This window comes from Anomaloglossus baeobatrachus, chromosome 1 (assembly GCF_048569485.1).
Source record: "Anomaloglossus baeobatrachus isolate aAnoBae1 chromosome 1, aAnoBae1.hap1, whole genome shotgun sequence".
NCBI classification, from domain to species: Eukaryota; Metazoa; Chordata; class Amphibia; order Anura; family Aromobatidae; genus Anomaloglossus; species Anomaloglossus baeobatrachus.
Genome location: NC_134353.1, coordinates 605,942,550 through 605,967,070, shown reverse-complemented (window position 1 = coordinate 605,967,070; position 24,521 = coordinate 605,942,550). Strand labels below are relative to the sequence as shown.

At 43.8% G+C, this 24,521-nt stretch overlaps 1 protein-coding gene across 1 annotated transcript in view; it reads right to left on the bottom strand.

Annotated features, from left to right (window-relative positions):
- Positions 1–200: 200 nt before the first annotated feature.
- IDNK (IDNK gluconokinase) overlaps positions 201–24,521 on the bottom strand; it is a 102,121-nt gene continuing 77,800 nt past the window's right edge. The window contains exon 4 of the transcript XR_012751654.1: positions 201–1,067. The gene's annotated coding sequence lies outside the window, so the exon portion shown is untranslated. The remainder of the gene's footprint in view (positions 1,068–24,521) is intronic.

Genomic DNA, 24,521 nt, shown 5'->3' with positions numbered 1-24,521 from the left:
TTTACAAAAACATACATACAACATTCAGAAATCCATGTTGTTAACAGAAATGTCAGTTGATGATTAACGCATTTTCACTTTAATACAAGTAAGATTTAAGCTCTTAGATGTTTAGAAAAAATTAAACATTTTCGTATAAGAAAAAATAATAAAATTTTTTCGAAATAAATCCATGACAATCTTAACAAACATCACTATTATTATTATCATCAAAACAATTAAAGTAATCAGTAAATAAATTTCTAATTTGTAAACCAGATGTCACGGAATTATGAGACATAGGTTCACCTGTTGGATTAACAACATGGTTTATCTGAAATTCATCATCCACATAAGTTCCTCCTTCATGTATCCGACAGAAATTGTGAAGCACTATGGTAGCCTTGAGGACAGATGTGACAAAGTTTGGCTGCAACTGAATAGTTGTCTGATAAATGCGCCATTTGTTAGCTAAAATACCAAATGCACACTCCACATAACGTCTTGCTTTAGTTAGCCGATTATTAAAGTACTGTTTCCTGTCATCAATGGATCTCCTTGGATATGGTGGCATAACATGTTTGGATAATGCAAATCCTGCATCTGCTACCATCACATATGGTGCCAACGGACCAGATGTACCAGGTAGGGCAACTGGTGGGGGGATCAATAATGAATTTTCTTGCAGGCGTTGGGCTAATCTTGATGAACGGAAAATACGGGCATCTGAGGCACTACCATAGGCCCCAATGTCTGCATAAATAAAACGGTATTCTGTGTCAACCAATGTCAAAATAACAACGGAAAAAAACTTATGAAAATTGAAATAACGTGACCCAGAGTTTGGTGGCTTTTTAACTCTGAAATGCTTGCCATCCAAAGCTCCTATGCAGTTAGGAAAGTCAACAGAGTCCTTGAAGCCCTTAGAGATTTTCAACCAATCTTCTCTGTTTGGCTGAGGCATCATTTGTTCTTTTAAATGTTGCCATATCATGTCGCATGTGTGACGTACTATAACGGCAATGGTTGATCTCCCCAACAAAAAATCAATATGTAAAGCACTAAAAGATTGACCAGTCGCCAAGAATCTATGAAAACAAGACAAACAATGATTTCCAATTAACAATATGTTATTTTAAATTAAAGCAATCAAAAGAAAACACAAACATTGATTGAAAACAGATATTAGATCAATAAAGATCAATTACACATTTCAATGTGAAAAATAACACATTTACAAAAATTTTAAAAAAAAAAATAATACCTCAGAGTCACCATAAATCTCTCCTCTGGGGAAATGGAAAGCCGCATCCAAGTGTCCTGATGTTGCAAATGAGGTCGTAAAATATTTAGTAAGTAATCAAAACTCTCAACTGACAAACGGCAGTATGAAAAAAACTTATCTGGGAAATTCCGTAACTCAAAAAATAAAGTATGGAAATGACCATGCATAGGCCGCATCATCATTAGTGGATGCACCCACAATCTGGTTCTTCTTACATTATCATATTGCAACATGTGCCGTCTAACGCCAAAACGACGAGATATAATCCAACATAAAAACACTAAGGCCTCCGTGGATAATGGCATTGCGACAATTTTGTCTCAACACATAGGTGCTCCAAGGCAAAATACAAGCAGGAAACAGTTTATAGTTAACTTATATTTATGTCCTAATCACATACACCTATGTGTCATTTAATTCCAAGTAATCACCATTATCTCAATGTGTGAAACATGTTAAACACGCACAAAAAACGGACTGCACACGGAACACACACTGACGTATTTCACGCACAGGAAAACGCACACACGTACACACGTATGACACACGATATGCATACGGACACTACACGGAGGGGAAAAACGGACTGCAAATACGGAACACGGACACAAAAAACGGACTACAGCAAACGTACGTTTTTTACACGTGAGTGTGGCAGAGGCCTAAAGGGTACTTTACACACTGCGACATCGCTAGCGATCTCATTAGCGATGTGAAATTCTAGATCGTAAGTGCGATCTTTCAAGATCGCACATAGGTCATTTTACGCATGTGCGATCTCGAAAGATCACACTTGCGATCTAGAATTTCACATCGCTAATGAGATCGCTAGCGATGTCGCAGTGTGTAAAGTACCCTTAAGTCTTCCTTTGTGATATTCCACGCAGAATTTCCACCAAACCTTGAGCGTGATCCTGTGTAGATGACTGTGGTTTTCTTATAATCGCTGCTCTGTAGAAATGTAAACCTTACATAATTCTAAGTTGCACATTTCTTAATTTGCCTATAAGTCTGAAATATATTTGTAAAGTCACATTTGTATTCTCTGGGGTCAAAATGCCAGCTTCTTGCAAAAAGTACAAACTTTGTTGGCTGTTTAGTAAGGGCTGAGAATCATCATATTGCTCGTTTGGATGCCAGGTTTTCTCGAGCTAGTTTCATCCGTGTTTTTCATGGATAGCACCCATATCTGTATATAGCTATTCACATTTCCGTGTCTTTTCACAGACCGAGTGATCTACACAAAATCACAGAAACGTCAGATTTTGATCAGTCTCAGATCGATCTCAATGGTCTATGGGTCATTCAAAAAAATCAGATGCATCCATTTGCTGTAAATTTTTCATTGTCCGTTTTCTTTCCTTTTTTTCAACCAAGTAAGGCCCGTTTCACACGTCAGTGAAAAACACTGACGTTTTTCACTGGCGTGTAAAACACGCACATGTCCCTGCGTGTGCCGTGAATCACGGCACACGTGGGTTGTCTAAGTGCAATCCGGGCTCCGTTCTCCGTGGCCCGTGATTGCACTTAGAAAACAACTCACCTGTGCGCGTTCCCGCTGTCCATGGTGCTGATCGCTCCCGCGGTGTAGCATCCGGCCGGCGGTGACCCCCGCAGCAGCTGCTTCCGGGTCGGCTGTATCGCGCATAATGAATATGCGCGACAATAATGAGCCGGCTCAGAAGCAGCAGGGAGAACGAGCTGCAGAAGACATCGCTGGACGCCGGGTGAGTAAAAATGATTTTTATTTTAAAAGCACGTTTTTTTCTAGCACGTGTTTCACGGACCACACCACTGCGTGGTCCGTGGGACATCAGTGATGCCAGAAAAAAATGGACATGTCTCCGTGCGGCAATCACGCACACGCGGGTACGCCGCACGGAGACACGTGCAGTGAAAAATCACTGACGTGTGAGCAGACCCATTCATTATAATGGGTCTGCGTATGTCAGTGATCCTGGTACGTTTAAAAAAAAAGCACAAACGTACCAGAATCACTGACGTGTGAATGGGGCCTAAAACTTATGAAAGTCTGACAAAACTGTGATGGAAAAACTGATATGTTGACCAAACTTCTAAAGATATCATGATGAAACTTGGATAGGAAAAATCTCTGATGTCTGATCCATCTGGTTAACATAAAAAATTAAAGGGGGTATTCTCATCTCTAAGATCCTATCCTAATATGTACTAGGTGTAATAATATTAGCAAATACCTACCATTAGAAATGTAGTAGTTCTCCTGATATAGCCATGTCTCTTACTTCATGTGCAGGGCATTGCAGCTTGGGTATCCATGATTATAACCATGAGCAACTAACTAACTGTCACTATATGAGTAGACATAACCATGCATACCTAATATGTAATGCCCTGCACATGAGGTAAGAGACAGGGCTATAGCAGGAAAACTATACTACATTTCTAATTGGAGGGATTTGCTAATATTCTCATTATTCCACCTACAACATATTGAGATAAGATCTTAGAGACGGGAATACCCCTTTAAATAAAACGTTCAGGTAAAGCACTCAAGGGGTTTTATTCCTAAGATGCGATCAGTTTGCATGTTCCATCTGCTATACATTCTTTTAACTTTAAAGCCTAATAGGAAAGCGACCAGAAAGGATTACATCCATTTGAGGGATCCATATTTAACCACTGCACATGCCCATTTGTAATAAAAATGAATACAAAACAGAAACCAAAATGTCCTGTTTTAAACCATCAAACAGATTCTTTTGCTTTTATTCCATCTTTTTAATATTTCTAGCTTTGTGGAGGATTTTTTTCAGTGGGGACGGAGATGTAACCTTAGCTGTACCAAGATGGCCTATCATATTTGCTACATTAATAATTACAGCTGAAAAAGTTAATCTTTGGAGCAATTATATTTGAGAATATTTCCGCTCTTTGTAAACCTTCTTAGATATTGGCTCATCTTCTCTGGCCCCTTTCACCTATTCACTGGACTTTATTGTTAGGGATCTGAACACTGGTACCCGAACCAGTCAGCATAATGTGGAATTTTTATCCCACTTACAAAATAGAGCATCCGGTCCGATGCCCAACAACTGCTCCATTCATTCTCTATAGGGCTAACTGATAAAGCCAAGTGCAGTGCTCATCAGCCCCATAGGGAATGGAGCAGTAGTCACGTATCCGCATTGCTGCTCCAGTCTAACATGGATTAAAGTGCCCTGTTCTGATCAATGCAGGTCCTAGAGCTCGGACCCACACCAATCAAGGAGTTATAACTTTTCATCAAACAACCCCATCAAATGAATTATACTTGTAACGGACATTAACACAAGTATAGGCCCTTAACCATAAACAATTACTTTGAGGTTGCAATTAAAGAGGAGACCCGTGGAAGTTCCGGTTCAGCAGGTTCAGCAGGACTTTAGGCCTCTGACACACATCAGTGCCGCCGGTACGTGTTTGCCATTTTTTGCACGTACCGGCGGCACGGAGACACGTTCAGCAATGCTACCCTATTGTAGCAGGCACACACACGTAAAACCACACGGAACGTGTGTCTGTGTGCGTTTGTACGTGTGTGCGTTTTTCTACACGCTGACATGTCAGTGTTTTCTCCGGCAGCACGGGTGTCAAACGGCCCACACCCGTACCACACGGGTGTAGTGTGGATGCGGTCCCGTGTGACACGCGCCGGAGAAAACACGTGTCAGAGGAAAAAAAAACCTGAACTCACCTTCTCCAGCCCTCCTGTCTCTGCCGCTGCTGTCACTTGCTGCCGACCGCCGCTCATTATTCTCATTTAATATTCACTTCACTGCGGCCGGAAGCAGCAGCAGTGGGGAGTCGGCAGGGCTGGAGACCGAAGATCAGCACCACGGACAGCAGGAAGGACCACGTGAGTATGTAAATAACCTGTTCTCCGTATGTTATCACGGATAGCATGTGGATAATACACGTGGCCAGCACGTACCAGAGATACGTACTTCCCTGCACGCAACACGCAGGGGAAATACGTGTCTCTCGGCACGTGCGTGATTTTCACGTGAGTGTGTCAGAGGCCTTAGATAAAGTTTGGGTTGGGACTCGGACTTGACCTGAACCCCAATGAAAGTCACTAATTTGGGCAGTACTTGCCTGAGCACCAAGTGTACCTGAGCACAGCGATACTCACACGAGTGGTCAACATACATAAAGCATCCGATCTCTATAGTATCAACACTGAACCTTGGGCTTGCTCATCTCTAGTTGCAATGAAACACTTTTTTGCAGCACAGTCTAAAAATGGATTTTTTTTTTTAGCCTTTATACGGAAGGAAACCAAAGCTTGTTTTGATTATTATTACCCCATCTTGTGACTTGCTGTCCCCATTCCTTCCTTGGTGGCATTCTTCCCGCCCCTGTCGTTCGTGCAACATTTGGTGCTCGCTGCCGTAGCGAACATTATCGCTATGGCAGCATCACACGCACATACCTTGTCAGTGACATCGCTGTCACTGCCGAACAATCCCTCCCTCAAGGGGGAGGTGCGTTCGGCGTCATAGTGATGTCACTGCGGCGTCACTAAGCGGCCGGCCAATAGAAGCGGAGGGGCGGAGATGAGCGGGACGTAACATCCCGCCCACCTCCTTCCTTCCGCATAGCCGGCGTGAGCCGCAGGATGCAGGTAGGAGATGTGTGTTGCCGCAGGAAGGATGTTCGTCGTTCCTGCGGTGTAACACATAGCGATGTGTGCTGCCGCAGGAACTACGAACAACATCGTACCTGTGGCAGCAGCGATATTAAGGAAAGGAGCGACGTCTCAATGATCACCGTTTTTGAATGATTTTGCGATTGTTGATCGTCGCTCCTCGGTGTCACACGCTCCGATGACGCTACCGGCGCCGGATGTGCGTCACTAACAACGTGACCCCAACGATATATCGGTAGCGATGTCGCAACGTGTAAAGAACCCTTAAGTGACACATCCCTGGAATCAGGCCCTCTTCCACTCCATCATGCTGCTCTCAGATTACATAACAAAACCCTGGCAATATATTACCTTTACCATGTGAAGTCAGTCCTCCTCACATTCTTGACACCCTCAAGCTTTTACATTATCACAGCGTTCTAAATCTATATCTGGTAACTTCTATTAAACAGACAGAGTTAGGAACATAACTCAATTGTAAAGTTCCCCATCAGTATACGTAAAAAAATAACTGGGTGAAATACTCCCATAACAATAGAATACCTACAAAAAAATCAAATGGAGTAACAAAAAGCACCATCAATGATTATAATATTTTATTAGATTATATCATTTAAAACATAAAATAATGACCGGTCAGCAAATCGAGAAAAAGAGGAAGATGGTCCTCATAGTAATAAAAAGAATAAGTTAATGGGGTAAAAATGATTACATATCAATGAAATTAATATATGAATAAAATAAATTATATAGGCAAGAATATCATGCAACAATCTTGTAACACGCATCATTTTTTAAGATCAAAGCTTGATTAAAGTGAGCACAAAAATCAACCCCTGCTTAGTGTTTTGTTCCAAATTAAATAGCCCCAAACACAATATCTTGTAATAACATGATAATGTAGTCAAGTAAATACATAAAATGCAAGTGACATATGTAAATATATAGAAATGGTGGTGTCCTAGAAACTCAACATGTAGCGGACAATTAGCATCAGTAACAATAGTTAGTATACTGTAGTGTGTATATACCTAATGTAAAGTGCAGCACTTACCCATGATAACCGTATGTGCTATAACCTCTGATTTAGGCACCCTTACCTCAGCACTCCTGGTACTCCCAGTATTAAATCATAAAGACATGAACAGCAGTGTAAACAGCTTCTTCTTGCCTTAGCTGTTGTGGACAGCAGTTGTGTCAGACTTTTCTTACATCAACACCCCTGTTATCTCCAGTATTAGATCAGAAAGAGATGGTGAACAGCAGTTGTATCAGCCTTTCCTTACATCACCCCTGGTATTTCCATTATTAGATCAGAAATAGGGGGTTGAAAGAAGTGTGAGCAGCCTCTACTTACCTCAGCACTCCTGATATCTCCAATATTATATCAGAAAGACCAAGAGAACCACAGTGTGAGCAGCCACTTCTTACCTCAGCACCCATAACAGAGAGAGGTAGAAACCGGGTTCTTCAAAGCCGCGCCAATGATCACCAGCCAAAGGATCAGATCAATGAAGCTTTATTGTTGCATCGGTCTGCGCGTTTCAGGAGCCCTGCTCCCTTCCTCAGGACCATCAGATACAAGCATACATCAAATCTACTGTGACAGATGCGTAGACCGATGCAACAATAAAGCTTCATTGATCTGATCCTTTGGCTGGTGATCATTGGCGCGGCTTTGAAGAACCCGGTTTCTACCTCTCTCTGATATCTGCCGCTTTGGGTTGCTGCTGCCGTGGTCAAATTTTACGTGCAATTACAGTGGTTGTGACTCTCACAACCACATTTGGTGAGTAGTATTGCTCCCCCATCCTATACCCCTACATACAAGGGTAAGACCCTATTGCGCTTTATTTTTCCACAGCTTCTTCTATTACCTCAGCACCCATGGTATATGTAGTATTAGATCATAAAGACTTGGAGGACAGCATTGAGAAGCCTCTTCTTACCTTACCACTACTGATTTCTCCAGTATTAGTTCAGAAAGACCAAGAGGACCGCATTGTGAGCAGCCACTTCTTACCTCAGCACCCCTGACATCAAGGCAGCGACCATTTTAATTTTCTAGTGATTACCCCCATAAACAAAACTATTATAATGTGCTAATGAAAAGTATTTAGGAATTTATTTATAATGATATTTCTTTTAGGCATTTATTTTTTTTCTATTCCCTAAGCTATTTGTAGAACATGTGACTAGCGGGATACAACAAGATTGTGGGTACGCCTGGTAGGATTATAGATATGGGAGGATGGAAACCCACAGTAGTCAATGTCCCATACTAGCGTGTTATCTAGACACTGGATCTGTTTTTTTCAAGATTGAAGAAACTAGAGAGCCTCTAGTCTTTTAAGAGAACTGCAAGTGCTATCATACTAAAAATAAAAAAATAATAATTTGTTCATAATATACCAGAATTAAAAATTTCCAACAATTGCCATTGACTATTGAATAAGCACATTTTACTCACTAGAATACCTTTGACGCTGGCACACAATGGAACCATTTTGCAAGACTTATAAATTTTAACTATTGCTTGACAACTTGCAGTTGCATGCAATCAAGTTGCTATTCTACATTGCAGATTAAAGTCGGACAAATCTGCTGGCCGCCAATCTGATGTCTATGGCTGGAGTCACACGAGCGAATGTTTTCTCATGCAAGAGACTTGGCCCAGTTATGCTAATGACACTCTGCTCAAACTCTGATCAATGTTTGAGCCAAGAGTTATTCATTATGATCTGATTCTCTCACTTGTGAGAATCGGATCACAGGTGCGGAGAAGATAGAGTACTTAATTTTTTCCATCTTCTCCCTTGTCAATGTTGGCATACAGTGAAGGAAATAATTATTTGATCCCTTGCTGATTTTGTAAGTTTGCCCACTGACAAAGACATGAACAGTCTATAATTTTAAGGATACGTTAATTTTAACAGTGAGATAAAGAATATCCAAAATAAAATCCAGAAAATCACATTGTATAAATTATAAACATTTATTTGCATTTTGCAGAGAGAAATAAGTATTTGATCCTCTACCAACCATTAAGTGTTCTGGCTCCTATAGACCACTTAGACGCTAATAATCAACTCGTTACCTGCATTAAAGACAGCTGTCTTAATTGTCACCTGTATAAAAGACTCCTGTCCACAGACTCAATTAATCAGTCAGATTCTAACCTCTACAACATGGGCAAGACCAAAAAGCTTTCTAAGGATATCAGGTAAAAGATCATAGACCTGTACAAGGCTGTAATGGGCTACAAAACCATAAGTAAGATGCTGGGTGAGGAGATAACTGTTGGTACAATAATAAGAAAAATGGAAGAAATACAAAAGGAGTTTCAATCGACATCGATCATGGGCACCATGCAAAATCTCACTTTGTGGGGTATCCAGGATCATGAGGAATGTGAGGGATCAGCCTAAAACTACACGGGGGGAACTTGCTAATGATCTCAAGGCAGCTGGGACCACTGTCACCAAGAAAACCATTGGTAACACATTACACCGCAATGGATTAAAATCCTGCAGTGCCCACAAAGTCCCACTGCTCAAGAAGGCACATGTGCAGGCCCATCTGAAGGTTGCCAATGAACACCTGGATGATTCTGAGAGTAATTGGGAAAAGGTGCTGTGGTCAGATGAGACAAAAATTGAGATCTTTGGCCTTAACTCAACTCGCTGTGTTTGGAGGAAGAAAATTCTGCCTGTGTCCCAAAGAACACCGTCCCCACTGTCAAGCATGGAGGTGGAAACAATATATTTTGGGGGTGTTTTTCTGCTAAGGGCACAGGACTACTTCACCGCAACAATGAATGGAGCCATGTACCATAACATCCTGAGTGACAACCTCCTTCCCTCAGCTAGGACATTAAAAATGGGTCGTGGCTGGGCCTTCCAGCAGTACAATGACCCAAAACATATAGCCAGGGCAACAAAGGAGTGGCTCAAAAAGAAGCACATTAAGGTCACGGAGTGGCCTAGCCAGTCTCTAGACCTTAATCCCATAGAAAACTTATGAAGGAAGCTGAAGCTCCAGGTCGCCAAGTGTCACAGCCTCAAAATCCTGATGTTTTAGGGATGATCTGCAAAGAGGAGAAACCAAACTTCCCCCTTACATGTGCACAAACCTCATCATCAACTACAAAATCATCTGACTGCTGTGCTTGCCACCAAGTATTAAGTCTTGTTTACCAGAGGGATCAAATACTTATTTATCTTTGCAAAATGAAAATAATTTTACATAATTTATACAATGTAATTTTCTGGATTCTATTTTGGGATATTCTCTCACTGTTAAAAATTACCTACCCTTAAAATTATAGACTGTTCATGTCTTTGTCAGTGAGCAAACTTACAAAATCAGTAAGGGTTCAAATAATTATTTCCTTCACTGTATATCAGTTTGCACTTGAATGACATCCGAAAGCAGTTGGATGATTTCAATGCTTCCATAGACTTGTATGGGTGTGTACCATCCGATTATTATATAACTATGGCATGCACTTGTAGTATCCTATGTTTCATTTCTAATGCTGAATTGGCATGAGAAAAAAAAAATCACTGATCTGCACAGCCCCATAGTATAACATTGGGCCGAGAGCTATCCGATAAAACAGTGTTTCCCAACTTCAGTCCACAGGAGCCACCAAAAGGGCAAATCTTCAGGATTTCCTTAGTATTGCACTGTGATAAGTTAATCACCTACATCAGTGATGATTCCAACACCTGTGTAGTACTAAGGAAATCCTGAAAACATGCTCTGTTGGTGACTCCTAAGGACTGGAATTGGGGAACACTACGATAAAACATCGTATTGCACTCAAGTTATACGCTTGTGTGAGCGAGCAAGCCTTTTGATTAAGAGAAGGATCAGGTGTTGGAACTTCAATGGAGGAGCTTTTTATTTTTGGGAGGTAAGCTTTCCTCTTTCTCCCCCTGAAAAGAAGAAAGCTTACCTTTCCCCTTTTTCGGCAATACCCAGTGCTCATGTGAATGTGGGGGAAGGTAGGTGTCTTGACATATTACTATCTTCTGAACATACATTTTTCCAGTAGCTGTATCACATGCAGGGCTAGCTTTAAGGCTGGAAACACATCTATGCGAGGAAAATCGGTCCGAGTTGGCTGAAAAAAACTCGGCTGATTTTAGTTCACGTTAGGTCCGAGTGCAACGCAAGTGCAATGCTTTTTCTGAATAAATTAATGATTTTACTAGCGTGTGTAATGCGTGTGTAATGCGTGTGTAATGCGTATTTTTTACTATGTCATCTGCCATTCAGCGCTGCTACATGGCCACTGACAGCAGACACAGACAGCCATGCAGCAGAGCTTAATGGCAGATTACAGCAGACACAGACAGAGCCACACTGTCAGAATGAACTCGGGTGAACTTCACCCGACTTCATTGTCATGCTGCGGCTCTGTCTGTGCCGCATCCTGATTAGCGGTCACCTGTGAAGGACTCACCGGTGACCGCTAATCCCCTGAGTGACTGAAGTTAGCAGCCCTCTCTCATACTCACCGATCCCCAGCGCGGCGCTGTACAGCGTTCACACTGCTCCAGCGGCTTTTACTATTTTGAAAAAGCCGGCCGCTCATTAAACAAACTCGTATTCCCTGCTTTCCCCGCCCACAGGCGCCTATGATTGGTTGCAGTGAGACACGCTGAGTGCCAGGTGTCTCACTGCAACCAATCACAGCAGCCGGTGGGCGGGTCTATACTGTGCAGTGAAATAAATAAATAAATAATTTAAAAAAACGGCGTGCGGTTCCCCCCAATTTTAATACCAGCCAGATACAGCCATACGGCTGAAGGCTGGTATTCTCAGGATGGGGAGCTCCACGTTATGGGGAGCCCCCCAGCCTAACAATATCAGTCAGCAGCCGCCCAGAATTGCTGCATACATTAGATGCGACAGTTCTGGGACTGTACCCGGCTCTTCCCGATTTGCCCTGGTGCGTTGGCAAATCGGGGTAATAAGGAGTTAATGGCAGCCCATAGCTGCCACTAAATCCTAGATTAATCATGTCAGGCGTCTATGAGACACCCTCCATGACCTCCAAACAGCAACTGAGGTGAGTAGCGCGATCAGCTGAGCTGTCACTGAGGTTAATCGCGGCCACCGCTGGATCCAGTGACAGCGGGTAACCTCAGTGACAGCTCAGCGCTACTCACCTCAGTTGCTGCGTGGAGGTGACAGGAGCGGCGGTGTCTTCTGCAGCTCCTGTCACCTGCATGCAGCAGAGCTGGAAGCGATGCTGGAGGTCCGTGGATTACGCCGGACATGGAGGGCTTTTTGGGGCTTATTAAATTGCTGAACCAGGGAATTTGTTAGTGTTTTTAATTTCTAATAAATGATTTTTTCAGGTGTGTGTGTGTTTATTTACTGTAACTTACAGATTAATCATGGAGGGTGTCTCATAGACACCTGACATGATTAATCTAGGATTTAGTGGCAGCTATGGGCTGCCATTAACTCCTTATTACCGCGATTTGTCAACGCACCAGGGCAAATCGGGAAGAGCCGGGTACAGTCCCAGAACTGTCGCATCTAATGTATGCGGCAATTCTGGGTGGCTGCTGACTGATATTGTTAGGCTGGGGAGCTCCCCATAACGTGGAGCTCTCCATCCTGAGAATACCAGCCTTCAGCCGTATGGCTGTATCTGGCTGGTATTAAAATTGGGGGGGACCGCACGCCATTTTATTTAATTATTTATTTATTTTACTGCACAGCATAGACACGCCCACCGGCAGCTGTGATTGGTTGCAGTGAGACAGCTGTCACTCAGCGAGGGGGGGTGTCTCACTGCAACCGATCATAGGCGCCGGTGGGCGGGTAAAGCAGGGAATACGAGATTGTTTAATGAGCGGCCGGCTTTTTCAATAGAGGAGAAGCCGCCGCAGCAGTGTGAATGCCGTGCAGCGCCGCGCCGGGGATCAGTGAGTATGAGAGAGGGTGGGAGAGGGATAGACCGACATGGACAGAGAGTGAGGGACAGAGATAGTGACCGACCGACAGACCGACAGAGAGATAGTGACCGACGCAGAGAGACTAGAGTCCGAGAGGGAGACACCGACTGACAAAGAATAGTGATTGACAGACATTGTGAGACATCACTCGTTTCCTGATTTTTAGGAAACATGCGAGAAATGTATTTAGAAAATCGGATGTCACTAGGATGGTGTGAGTGCCGTCCCGTGACATCCGATTATTTACACGCTCCCATAGACTTGCATTGGAGAGACTCGCAGTAGAAACTCGCAAAAAAGCAGCATGCTGCGATTTTTTTCTCAGTCCGATTTGGACTGAGAAAAAAAATCGCAGATGAGAGTTGAATCATTCACTAACATGTGTCCGATTCCAATGCGAGAACTACTGGACTTGTGACACCTTTATAGAAATACATAGTACAAAGTAGTCAAAATGACTACCTCAGTAGTTCTAGTGTTAATCTAACCAGCCTGATATTGATCACCCATACGATTAGGCCATAAATACTAAAGTCTCAGAAAACACCTGTTAAAAGCAGTGAGAATACTGAAAATTTAGAATGGTCATAGAAGCAGCTATAGATTACAGATTGGTACCAAAATTGACTCCCTTTTTGCACTATGCACTGGTATACAAAAAAAAATCTGCATTCTAAGAGTTTCCTGTATAATAAATATGGATTTTACCAGGACAAATTGCGGTAAACACATTGAGCTTTTCCTGCCAACTCTGTATTAGGAATTCCTTTGTGAGTATTCAGCACAGATGCAGAGGAAAGATTGGCAGGTATCTGAGCGCTGAAAATATCCTTCACACTACAGCACATTCAGAGATGATGCTTGTCCTACACTTTTCAAAGGAAACCTGTCACCAGATTTGTCACCTATAAGCTGTGGCTACCACCAGTAAACTTGTATATACAGGGCCCAGGTAATTCTGTATAGCATAAAAAGACACTTTTATTATACTCACCTAGAGGGCGGTCTGGTCTGATGGGTGTCACTGCTCTCCGGTCCGGCGCCTCCTCTCTGCAGTTATCGCCATCCTCCTTCTACCCAGCCCAGTATGGATGACGTGTCCTACGTCATCCACATAGGCCAACATTGCACTCCTGTGCAGGCACACTCTGATCTGCCCTGACTGAGTGCAGATCAAAGTATTATAATGCGCATGCACGTGCGGTCTTTAACCTTTCCTCATGCCTGCGCATTGCAGTACTTTGATCTGCAGGGCAGATCAGAGTGCGCCTGCGGAGGACCACAATTTCTGCTTGTGTGGATGATGTAGGACACATTATCCATACTGGGCTGGGTAGAATGAGGACGGAGATCGCAGCAGAGAGGAGGCGTCGGACAGGAGAGTAGCGACGCGTATTGGACTGGACTGCTGCCTAGGTGAGTATAATAAATGTTTTTTACGTTATACAGAATGGCCTGGGCTGTATATAAGGGCTCACTGGTGGTAGCCACAGTTATAGGGGCCAAATCTGGTGATAGGTTCCCTTTACATTGTTCTGCATTACAGATAACATAAAAGTATTTGTATCATGTGGGAATATTTCTCCCTAAAATGAACACTAACGAAAACAGATGGTGATGTGTCTAGATCCACGTCTTGATTTTATAAAATCTTTAGATTTTATTATGAATTTCACTTATTTGTTTTCCATGTTTTAAACAGCTGTCACCAGGTTTTCGCCCTATAATGACTGAGGCTGAATTCAGATGCCCATGGAACAAGGTTCTTATACTGTACAAACCTTGATGTATGGACTTTTCTAGGGTGTTCTATACTGTATACATATTGAGGTTGTTGAGTTCAGGTCAGGAGACCCACAGCCAGATGGTACATCTTGGACTATAAACTATTTGTCACAGATGTCTAAACTCACTCTTAAGGGTGCTTTACACGCTGCATCATCGCTACCAATATATCATCAGGTTCACGTTGTTATTGACGCACCTCCGGCGCCGGTAGCGACATCGCAGCGTGTGACACCAAGGAGCAATGATCAACGATCGCAAAATCGTTCAAAAAAACGGTGATCGTTGACACGTCGCTCCTTTCCTTAATATCGCTGCTGCCACAGGTACGATGTTGTTCGTCGTTCCTGCGGCATCACACATTCCTATGTGTGACACTGCAGGAACGAGGAACATCTCCTTACCTGCGTCCACCGGCACTGCGGAAGGAAGGAGGTGGGCGGGATGTTACCTCCCGCTCATCTCCGCCCTTCCGCTTCTATTGGCTGGCCGCTCAGTGACGCCGCAGTGACGTCACTATGATGCCAACGCACCTCCCCCTTGAGGGAGGGATTGTTCGGTGGTCACAGCGACGTCGCTGACAAGGTATGTTCGTGTGACGCTGCCGTAGCGATAATGTTCACTACGGCAGCGATCACCACATATCGCACCAACGACGGGGGCGGGTGCTATCGCTCGCGACATCGCTAGCAATCGCTAGCACCCTTTAATGTTTTACAACCTCCCACAGCCCAACATACCTAATAAAATCCAATCCAATGGTCATGCCCAGACCAACCTCGGTGTCCACTATCAATCTTAGGTTATCTTTACACTTGCACGTTCATTTTTTTCTCGAATATCACCTGGACACATCTGTAAAGAACAGTGATCCATGTTTTAGATCCATGGGACTCAGAGAGTGTCCGATTTTGATCAGTGATCATGGATGACAAATGATCATTCAACACTATGTGGATCAGTGAAATATGGATACATTTTGCTTCCATTTTGTATCTGTGTCTCATAGACCTCTTGCTTAGTGAGAAATCTGAATAAAAACGTTACCTTCCAGGGCTTAGGAGCAAAAACATTTCTTCAGTGAATAAAATCAAATATGGCGTGGTGTCAACATGGATGACACATGAGAAAAAACTGGTACATACCTTCTTACACAAGGTAAAATTCAGTCACAAGTTTGAATGTCGCCTTAGAATCAAGCCCTACTGCCTCTGATTGATTGTCTTAGGTGAATACACTAGCAACAGCATGAGACAGGTTGGCGTAGGGGAGGTCAACCATATTGAAGAGCCTGGATGGATTCTTAAGGGTACCGATATCGCTAGCGAGCGTACCCGCCCCCGTCGATTGTGCAACACGGGCAAATTGCTGCCCGTGGCGCACAACATCGCTAATACCCGTCACACTACTTACCTGCCTAGTGACGTTGCTGTGACCAGCGAACCGCCTCCTTTCTAAGGGGGCGGTTCGTTCGGCGTCATAGCGACGTCACTAAGTGGCCGTCCAATAGCAGAGGAGGGGCGGAGATGAGCGGGCCAAACATCCCGCCCACCTCCTTCCTTCCTCATTGCCGACGGGACGCAGGTACTGTGAGTTTCCTCGTTCCTGCGGTGTCACACATAGCAATGTGTGCTGCCGCAGGAATGACAAACAACCTCGCTGCTCACCTGTCAACGATTTTTGGTGTTGGAGCGACCTCTCCAATACCAACGATTTTTACCTCTTTTGCGATCGTTTTAGGTCGCTCAGAGGTGTTACACGCTACGATGTCGCTAACGACGCCGGATGTGCGTCACAAACACCGTGACCCCAACGATATATGGTTAGCGATGTCGGGACAGGAGGACTATGGGTATGGTAGTCACGGGGTCAAAACTGACCAATTCAAAATAACCACAATTACTGCTTTTTTGCAAAAATATAACAAGTGTTTTATTCATATAATAAATAGCAAAAAAGTGACATAACATGATAAAAACAACATTACACAGTGATCAGGCTACAGCAAGGAGGTGTCACTGACACAATAGAACCAGGAGTCCACCCTTCATTGGGGAAGCAGAATCACCAAAATAATAGGTGGGACATGGCCAAAAGAAACAACAACGGATACTGGGCCCAAATAAACATCAATGATCCGGAATGTGCACACCTATCAAGTGTGCACCAAAGAGGATCAGCATACATAAGGGGTCCAATATCCGAAGAGTCAGACCATTAACCACACCACAATTATAACAGAGACAGGCATTAAAAGATGCAACACATTACTATGCACAAAGTCCCTGTGCTGCACTCACCCATAATGAGGAAGGTGGTACCCGAGTAAAACGTGCCCCGACGCGCACGTTTCGATGTCTTCTTCGGGGGGCCACGGCCACGGCCCCCCGAAGAAGACATCGAAACGTGCGCGTCGGGGCACGTTTTACTCGGGTACCACCTTCCTCATTATGGGTGAGTGCAGCACAGGGACTTTGTGCATAGTAATGTGTTGCATCTTTTAATGCCTGTCTCTGTTATAATTGTGGTGTGGTTAATGGTCTGACTCTTCGGATATTGGACCCCTTATGTATGCTGATCCTCTTTGGTGCACACTTGATAGGTGTGCACATTCCGGATCATTGATGTTTATTTGGGCCCAGTATCCGTTGTTGTTTCTTTTGGCCATGTCCCACCTATTATTTTGGTGATTCTGCTTCCCCAATGAAGGGTGGACTCCTGGTTCTATTGTGTCAGTGACACCTCCTTGCTGTAGCCTGATCACTGTGTAATGTTGTTTTTATCATGTTATGTCACTTTTTTGCTATTTATTATATGAATAAAACACTTGTTATATTTTTGCAAAAAAGCAGTAATTGTGGTTATTTTGAATTGGTCAGTTTTGACCCCGTGACTACCATACCCATAGTCCTCCTGTCTCCATATCAAGTAATAGGGTGTAGTCTTTATTGGTACCTTAATTATTGGTCACATCTTGCCCTCATTCTTTTATATTCATGGTTAGCGATGTCGCAGCGTGTAAAGCACCCTTTAGACAACAGCAGGTGCTGAGGTAAATATGTGGTTGGAGAAGTAAATAAGAGGATTTTTTCAGGCATGCCATTTGCCAGTTAAATGAGCACATTGAGAAACTTCTATAAGAAATAAACATCACTTTGAGATACTGCATAATAAAGTCAAGTGGTAGCCCTACAGTCCGTGACCACTGCAGGTAAATAATGGCCTCAGCAGTCAAATGCAAGACTACTTGGATCACTTGGCAGAATTGGCCATAAAGCCAGTAACTACGGCATATTACCCTTGAGGCTAATGACAGTGATGGCGGATGTTGTAATAGCATTTTTACACCAGACTACATTTCCAGGAAGGTATCCTGAGAACACCCGATAAAATACTGTGTCATGGAACAAAGATGGTACCGTAGTATACAAGGGTACAACTACTGCATTACTTTTTAAGGTATATTCACAGGTGGCGGATTAGTGGCAGACATTTCTGAGAACGAAGAAATATATGAAACATACAGTTAGGTCCAGAAATATTTGGACAGTGACACAATTTTCGCGAGTTGGGCTCTGCATGCCACCACATTGGATTTGAAATGAAACCTCTACAACAGAATTCAAGTGCAGATTGTAATGTTTAATTTGAAGGTTTGAACAAAAATATCTGATAGAAATTGTAGGAATTGTACACATTTCTTTACAAACACTCCACATTTTAGGAGGTCAAAAGTAATTGGACAAATAAACCAAACCCAAACAAAATATTTTTTTTTTCAATATATTGTTGCGAATCCTTTGGAGGCAATCACTGCCTTAAGTCTGGAACCCATGGACATCACCAAACGCTGGGTTTCCTCCTTCTTAATGCTTTGCCAGGCCTTTACAGCCGCAGCCTTCAGGTCTTGCTTGTTTGTGGGTCTTTCCGTCTTAAGTCTGGATTTGAGCAAGTGAAATGCATGCTCAATTGGGTTAAGATCTGGTGATTGACTTAGCCATTGCAGAATGTTCCACTTTTTTGCACTCATGAACTCCTGGGTAGCTTTGGCTGTATGCTTGGGGTCATGGTCCATCTGTACTATGAAGCGCCGTCCGATCAACTTTGCGGCATTTGGCTGAATCTGGGCTGAAAGTATATCCCGGTACACTTCAGAATTCATCCGGCTACTCTTGTCTGCTGTTATGTCATCAATAAACACAAGTGACCCAGTGCCATTGAAAGCCATGCATGCCCATGCCATCACGTTGCCTCCACCATGTTTTACAGAGGATGTGGTGTGCCTTGGATCATGTGCCGTTCCCTTTCTTCTCCAAACTTTTTTCTTCCCATCATTCTGGTACAGGTTGATCTTTCTCTCATCTGTCCATAGAATACTTTTCCAGAACTGAGCTGGCTTTAGCTGGTTTTTCAGCAAATTTAACTCTGGCCTGTCTATTTTTGGAATTGATGAATGGTTTGCATCTAGATGTGAACCCTTTGTATTTACTTTCATGGAGTCTTCTCTTTACTGTTGACTTAGAGACAGATACACCTACTTCACTGAGAGTGTTCTGGACTTCAGTTGATGTTGTGAACGGGTTCTTCTTCACCAAAGAAAGTATGCGGCGATCATCCACCACTGTTGTCATCCGTGGACGCCCAGGCCTTTTTGAGTTCCCAAGCTCACCAGTCAATTCCTTTTTTCTCAGACTGTACCTGACTGTTGATTTTGCTACTCCAAGCATGTCTGCTATCTCTCTGATGGATTTTTTCTTTTTTTTCAGCCTCATGATGTTCTGCTTCACCTCAATTGAGAGTTCCTTAGACCGCATGTTGTCTGGTCACAGCAACAGCTTCCAAATGCAAAACCACACACCTGTAATCGACCCCAGACCTTTTAACTACTTCATTGATTACAGGTTAACGAGGGAGACGCCTTCAGAGTTAATTGCAGCCCTTAGAGTCCCTTGTCCAATTACTTTTGGTCCCTTGAAAAAGAGGAGGCTATGCATTACAGAGCTATGATTCCTAAACCCTTTCTCCGATTTGGATGTGAAAACTCTCATATTGCAGCTGGGAGTGTGCACTTTCAGCCCATATTATATATATAATTGTATTTCTGAACATGTTTTTGTAAACAGCTAAAATAACAAAACTTGTGTCACTGTCCAAATATTTCTGGACCTAACTGTACCCATATAATCACCTAATTATTTCTTAGATATACTATATATAAATTGTCCATGGTTTGCCATGTACTATATGGATGTGGGATGTGAAATTCATGACATCATGGCTACACTAACTCTTCATTCTATAAATCTCAACCCCCAAATATGATTACAGCAGTATCATCAGAATAGCATGGAAAGATACAATTTTATTAAAACATTAAGCAACATGTTATCAAAATACCATATGGAATAGCAAATGTATTGCAAGTCTTTATTTCCAATTGCTGTATAGTTCAAATTCATGTATCAGTGATTTCAGGTTGAGGAGAGACTTGACAGTATTCTTCGTTAGAATTACTGATATGAATACCAGAAACTTTAACATATAGGCCCCTTTACACACTGAGACTTTCACCGATCCCACCAGCGATCCCAACCTGGCCGGTATCGCTACAAAGTCTCTGGTGAATATAACCAAGAGAAAAGAGTCTTTCAGTTTGCCAAGTAACAAATATACCCACACAAGCCATATTATGAAAATATATATAAATATTTATTATAGAGGCTGTAGGGGAAAAACAATACATAGGCATACATATATGAACATAGGACCAAGGGAATTAGTGCTGGAGGGGAAAACCCCACGTGTCCCAAGCATTCATTCAGGAGAACAAGTCTCTACTGAGTAACGGCAGACATACCATAGTAAAATCACACCAGGCAGGCACAGCTCAAAGAGAGTAGAAATGGCCAAGATGGCACAATCAGTTGTTAGCAAAAGCCGAGCAAACCTACCAGGAGGATATGACGCCGAGGGCCCGGGTAACACGTGGGGACCAAACGTCCCAACACGTGTTTCGCTCCGTGTGCTTCGTCGGGGGACGATAAAAAATAGTGCAGGATGTGAATCTTATATAGGAGGTCCGGCCCCAATGGACAGACGCCCCCTCATTAAGTTAATCGTACAGACCGGGGTATTGCGAGACGCGCCGCCCAGGGTCCTCAGCAGCGGAAGCCGGAGGGAAGAAAGCTTCCTGTGACGTCACAGCACTTCCGGAACTCCGCTGCTAAGGACGCCGGCAACGGACGCGTCAGAAAGTAAAGACCTCCCTCTGACACGTCATCGGGTAAGTCCGCCTACCCAAGGAATGGCAAACCGTCCATTAGTATATCGGGCATAGATGCCCACAGTGTGGAACAGAGACGGATGGTCAGTAATAAGAACGTGTAGCAACAGAGGAAGTATATACCATGGTTGGATGGATATAGATGGAATATAAGAAAAGCAAAAGATGCGTTATAGAGACAGGGAGAGAAGAAAAGCCGGCAATTTCACATATTCATAGCCACATACCCAGCAAAAAGACATAGTATGTGTGATACTATACATACATGCATATACCATAGAAATATATGTACAAGGATAAAACGTCACACATATAATACATCTGTGGATGAATATGACATCATTCAAATGGAACATGTGAGTATTTAATTTCTATCCAGCATCAAGAACACCTCCATGTCTCAAGATAACTTGAAAAACGACATCTTCCGTCGTAGATATCCAAAGACTGTGGGGCATAGGACATGATAGGGGTAGGACCAAAAACTAAGGGAAAACAAACAGCACTGTTAAAATTGAGAAACAGAATCACGCCAAGGAACAATCATCCTATTAATACTAATACGAAGTCTTAAAACTCATAAAATAATTACCCAGGGGTGGCAACTACCATCAGAGGACAAAAAATTCTCCAGTCCACACCTCCGGACTACTACAATTGAACCGGATGAAGTGATGGCAATTGCCAACCAGAACCGGTCAATGAACTACAAAAAAGGAGCAAAAGTGAGACGCTCATTAAGTCCACGTGGGGACATGGTACCGAGGGTAAAAATCCATCGGCACTCTACCTGTGCGAGACGTTTTTTCAAATCTCCACCACGGATACCAAGATGCACCCGGTCAATCCCACGAACCTTCAGGGAGATTGGATCACAATTGTGAACCTCCCTGAAGTGACGGGGGATGGTCTTAAGGGTCTCCGGGTTAGTAACCTCTTTGGCGGCCAGAATATCACGTACATGTTCTCTCGTACGGATACGAAGTTCCCGAGAGGTTAATCCGACGTAAATTTTGTCACATCCACATGTGGCGTAATATATTACGCCAGATGTGTTGCAAGAAATATAGACTCGGATGGAGTACTCTCTCAGGCCATCAGCAGAACAAAAAGTGGTGGCCCTAACAATGTTCTTACATCCCCTACAGCTACCACATGGGTAGCAGCCAACTCGTTGTGGGCCACATCCGAAAAGAGGTGGAGTCCTCGCCACATAGTGGCTATGCACCAACATATCTTTAAGACTCCTACCTCTTCTCGCTGTCATCATGGGGTGATCGGGCAAGTACCCCTCAAGAGAGGGTTCTGTTTGCAAAATTGCCCAATGTTTATTAAGCACCCCCCTTATCTGCTCCCACTGCCGGCAGTAGGTGGAGATAAACCTGGCCACACAACCAGATGGCTGCACTGTAGAGGCTCTTCCTGACAGTATATGGTCGCGATTAGAGGACTTAGCCCTCTGGTACCCACGTTTGATGGATCTGTTGCTATATCCCCTGCTTATAAATCTCTCCCTCATATCACTGGATTCAGTCTCGAAGGTATTACCCGAGGAACATAATCTACGCAGCCGCAAAAATTGGCCAGTAGGAATGGCATCCACCGTTGACCTAGGGTGACCTGAAGTGGCATGGAGGAGGGAATTAACCGCGGTGGACTTACGGAAGATGGTAGTAGATACTGCTCCGCCCAGCTCTATGGATATCTTGATGTCTAAGAAATCAATAGATCTCTGCCCGATCTGGTGAGTCAGAGAGCACAAGAGAGTGGTGTTTAATGCCGCGCCAATAGATCACTTCAGATGATGTTCAGACCAGTGTTACTTTATTGTTTTCCAGGTCAACGCGTTTCTGGGGCATCTGCCCCCTTCATCAGGACCACCAAAGAAACAGATAACATCCAATCCCAGTGATTGGATGTTATCTGTTTCTTTGGTGGTCCTGATGAAGGGGGCAGATGCCCCAGAAACGCGTTGACCTGGAAAACAATAAAGTAACACTGGTCTGAACATCATCTGAAGTGATCTATTGGCGCGGCATTAAACACCACTCTCTTGTGCTCTCTGTTATCTACCGTTTTGGTGGCTGCAGCCTTGGATTGTGTGATACATGCGATTACAGTAGTTGTGGCTTCTCACAACTACATCTGGTGAGTAGTTTTACTCCCCCACCCCCACCCCTCACATATTGGGGTAAGACCCTATGCGCTTGTTTTTCCACAGTTTTTTCCGCGATCTGGTGAGTCAAAAAGATGTTCCGGTCGTTGGAGTTTAGCCGACGCACAAAGTCCTCCAGTTCAGGGCCGGTTCCGCCCCAGACGACAAAAATGTCGTCTATATAGCGGAGCCAGCACTGCGCATGGGAGCTCGCCGGCACGCCGCCCCCGAAAACCTCCCTCTCCCAATAGCCGAGAAAGAGGTTTGCGTAGGACGGCGCGCAAGCCGCCCCCATCGCAGTGCCGCGCCGCTGGAGGAAGAACCGGTCCCGAAAAACGAAGAAGTTGTGCGTCAACACAAACTCCAACAACTCCATAATCAGACCGGACAGAGATTGATCCAAATTGCTAGAATCCAAAAAGAACTGGGCGGCCACAAGTCCATCGCGGTGATCAATGCTGGAATAAAGGGCCTCGACGTCCATGGTCACCAGTGATACCCCCTCCTCCAAGGTCAGACCCTCTAGCCTCCTAAGAACGTCTGAAGTGTCTCTGACATGGGAGGGCAATGTCTCCACAAGTGGGTACAAGTAATGTTCAATGAATTTGCAAGTAACATCACAAAGCCCCCCCATGCCAGAGACAATAGGACGTCCGGGAGGTACTTTCGGGTTTTTATGGATCTTGGGGAGGAGGTAAAATGTTGGAACCACTGGAGTTTTGACTAAGAGGCCCTCATAGATTTTCTTAGGGATAATTCCCTCCTCAAAAGCCCGCAACAGAATCGCCTCCAGGTCATTGGTGTAGCCACGTACAGGATTATAGGGGAGAGATTCATAAGCATCCCGGTCTCTTAGTTGACGCCATGCCTCCCTTTCATATAGCTCCACCGGCCATATTACCACATTACCGCCTTTATCGGCGGGTTTGACAACCACATCCTCCAGAGACTGGAGTTCTCTGAGTGCGGATTGTTGCTGTTTTGTCAAGTTATTATTGCCGCCCTTAAAGGAAATGCGTCGTATGTCCCTCGTAACCAGATCCCCAAAGATTTGAACCGGGGGACATAGTGACAAAGGCGGGAATGTGGTGGATCTAGGTATGGTGTGTTGTGGAAAATTACCTGGTGGGTGGTGGGTGGACTCCGCCTCCAGCTCCTCCAGGGTGGCAATGGCCTCCTCTTCAAGAGTGGACCATGAGGATTCATCTGAGGTTTTTCTATGATGCAATTTATGTAGCACTAATTTCCGTAGAAATAGGTGAAGGTCTTTAATCACTACAAAAAGATTGAAATTAGCCTCTGGCACAAATGAAAGTCCTAATTTCAGGACTTCAATCTGAGAGGGAGTGAGGACATGTTTAGAAAGATTTATTACCTCTAGATGCTGA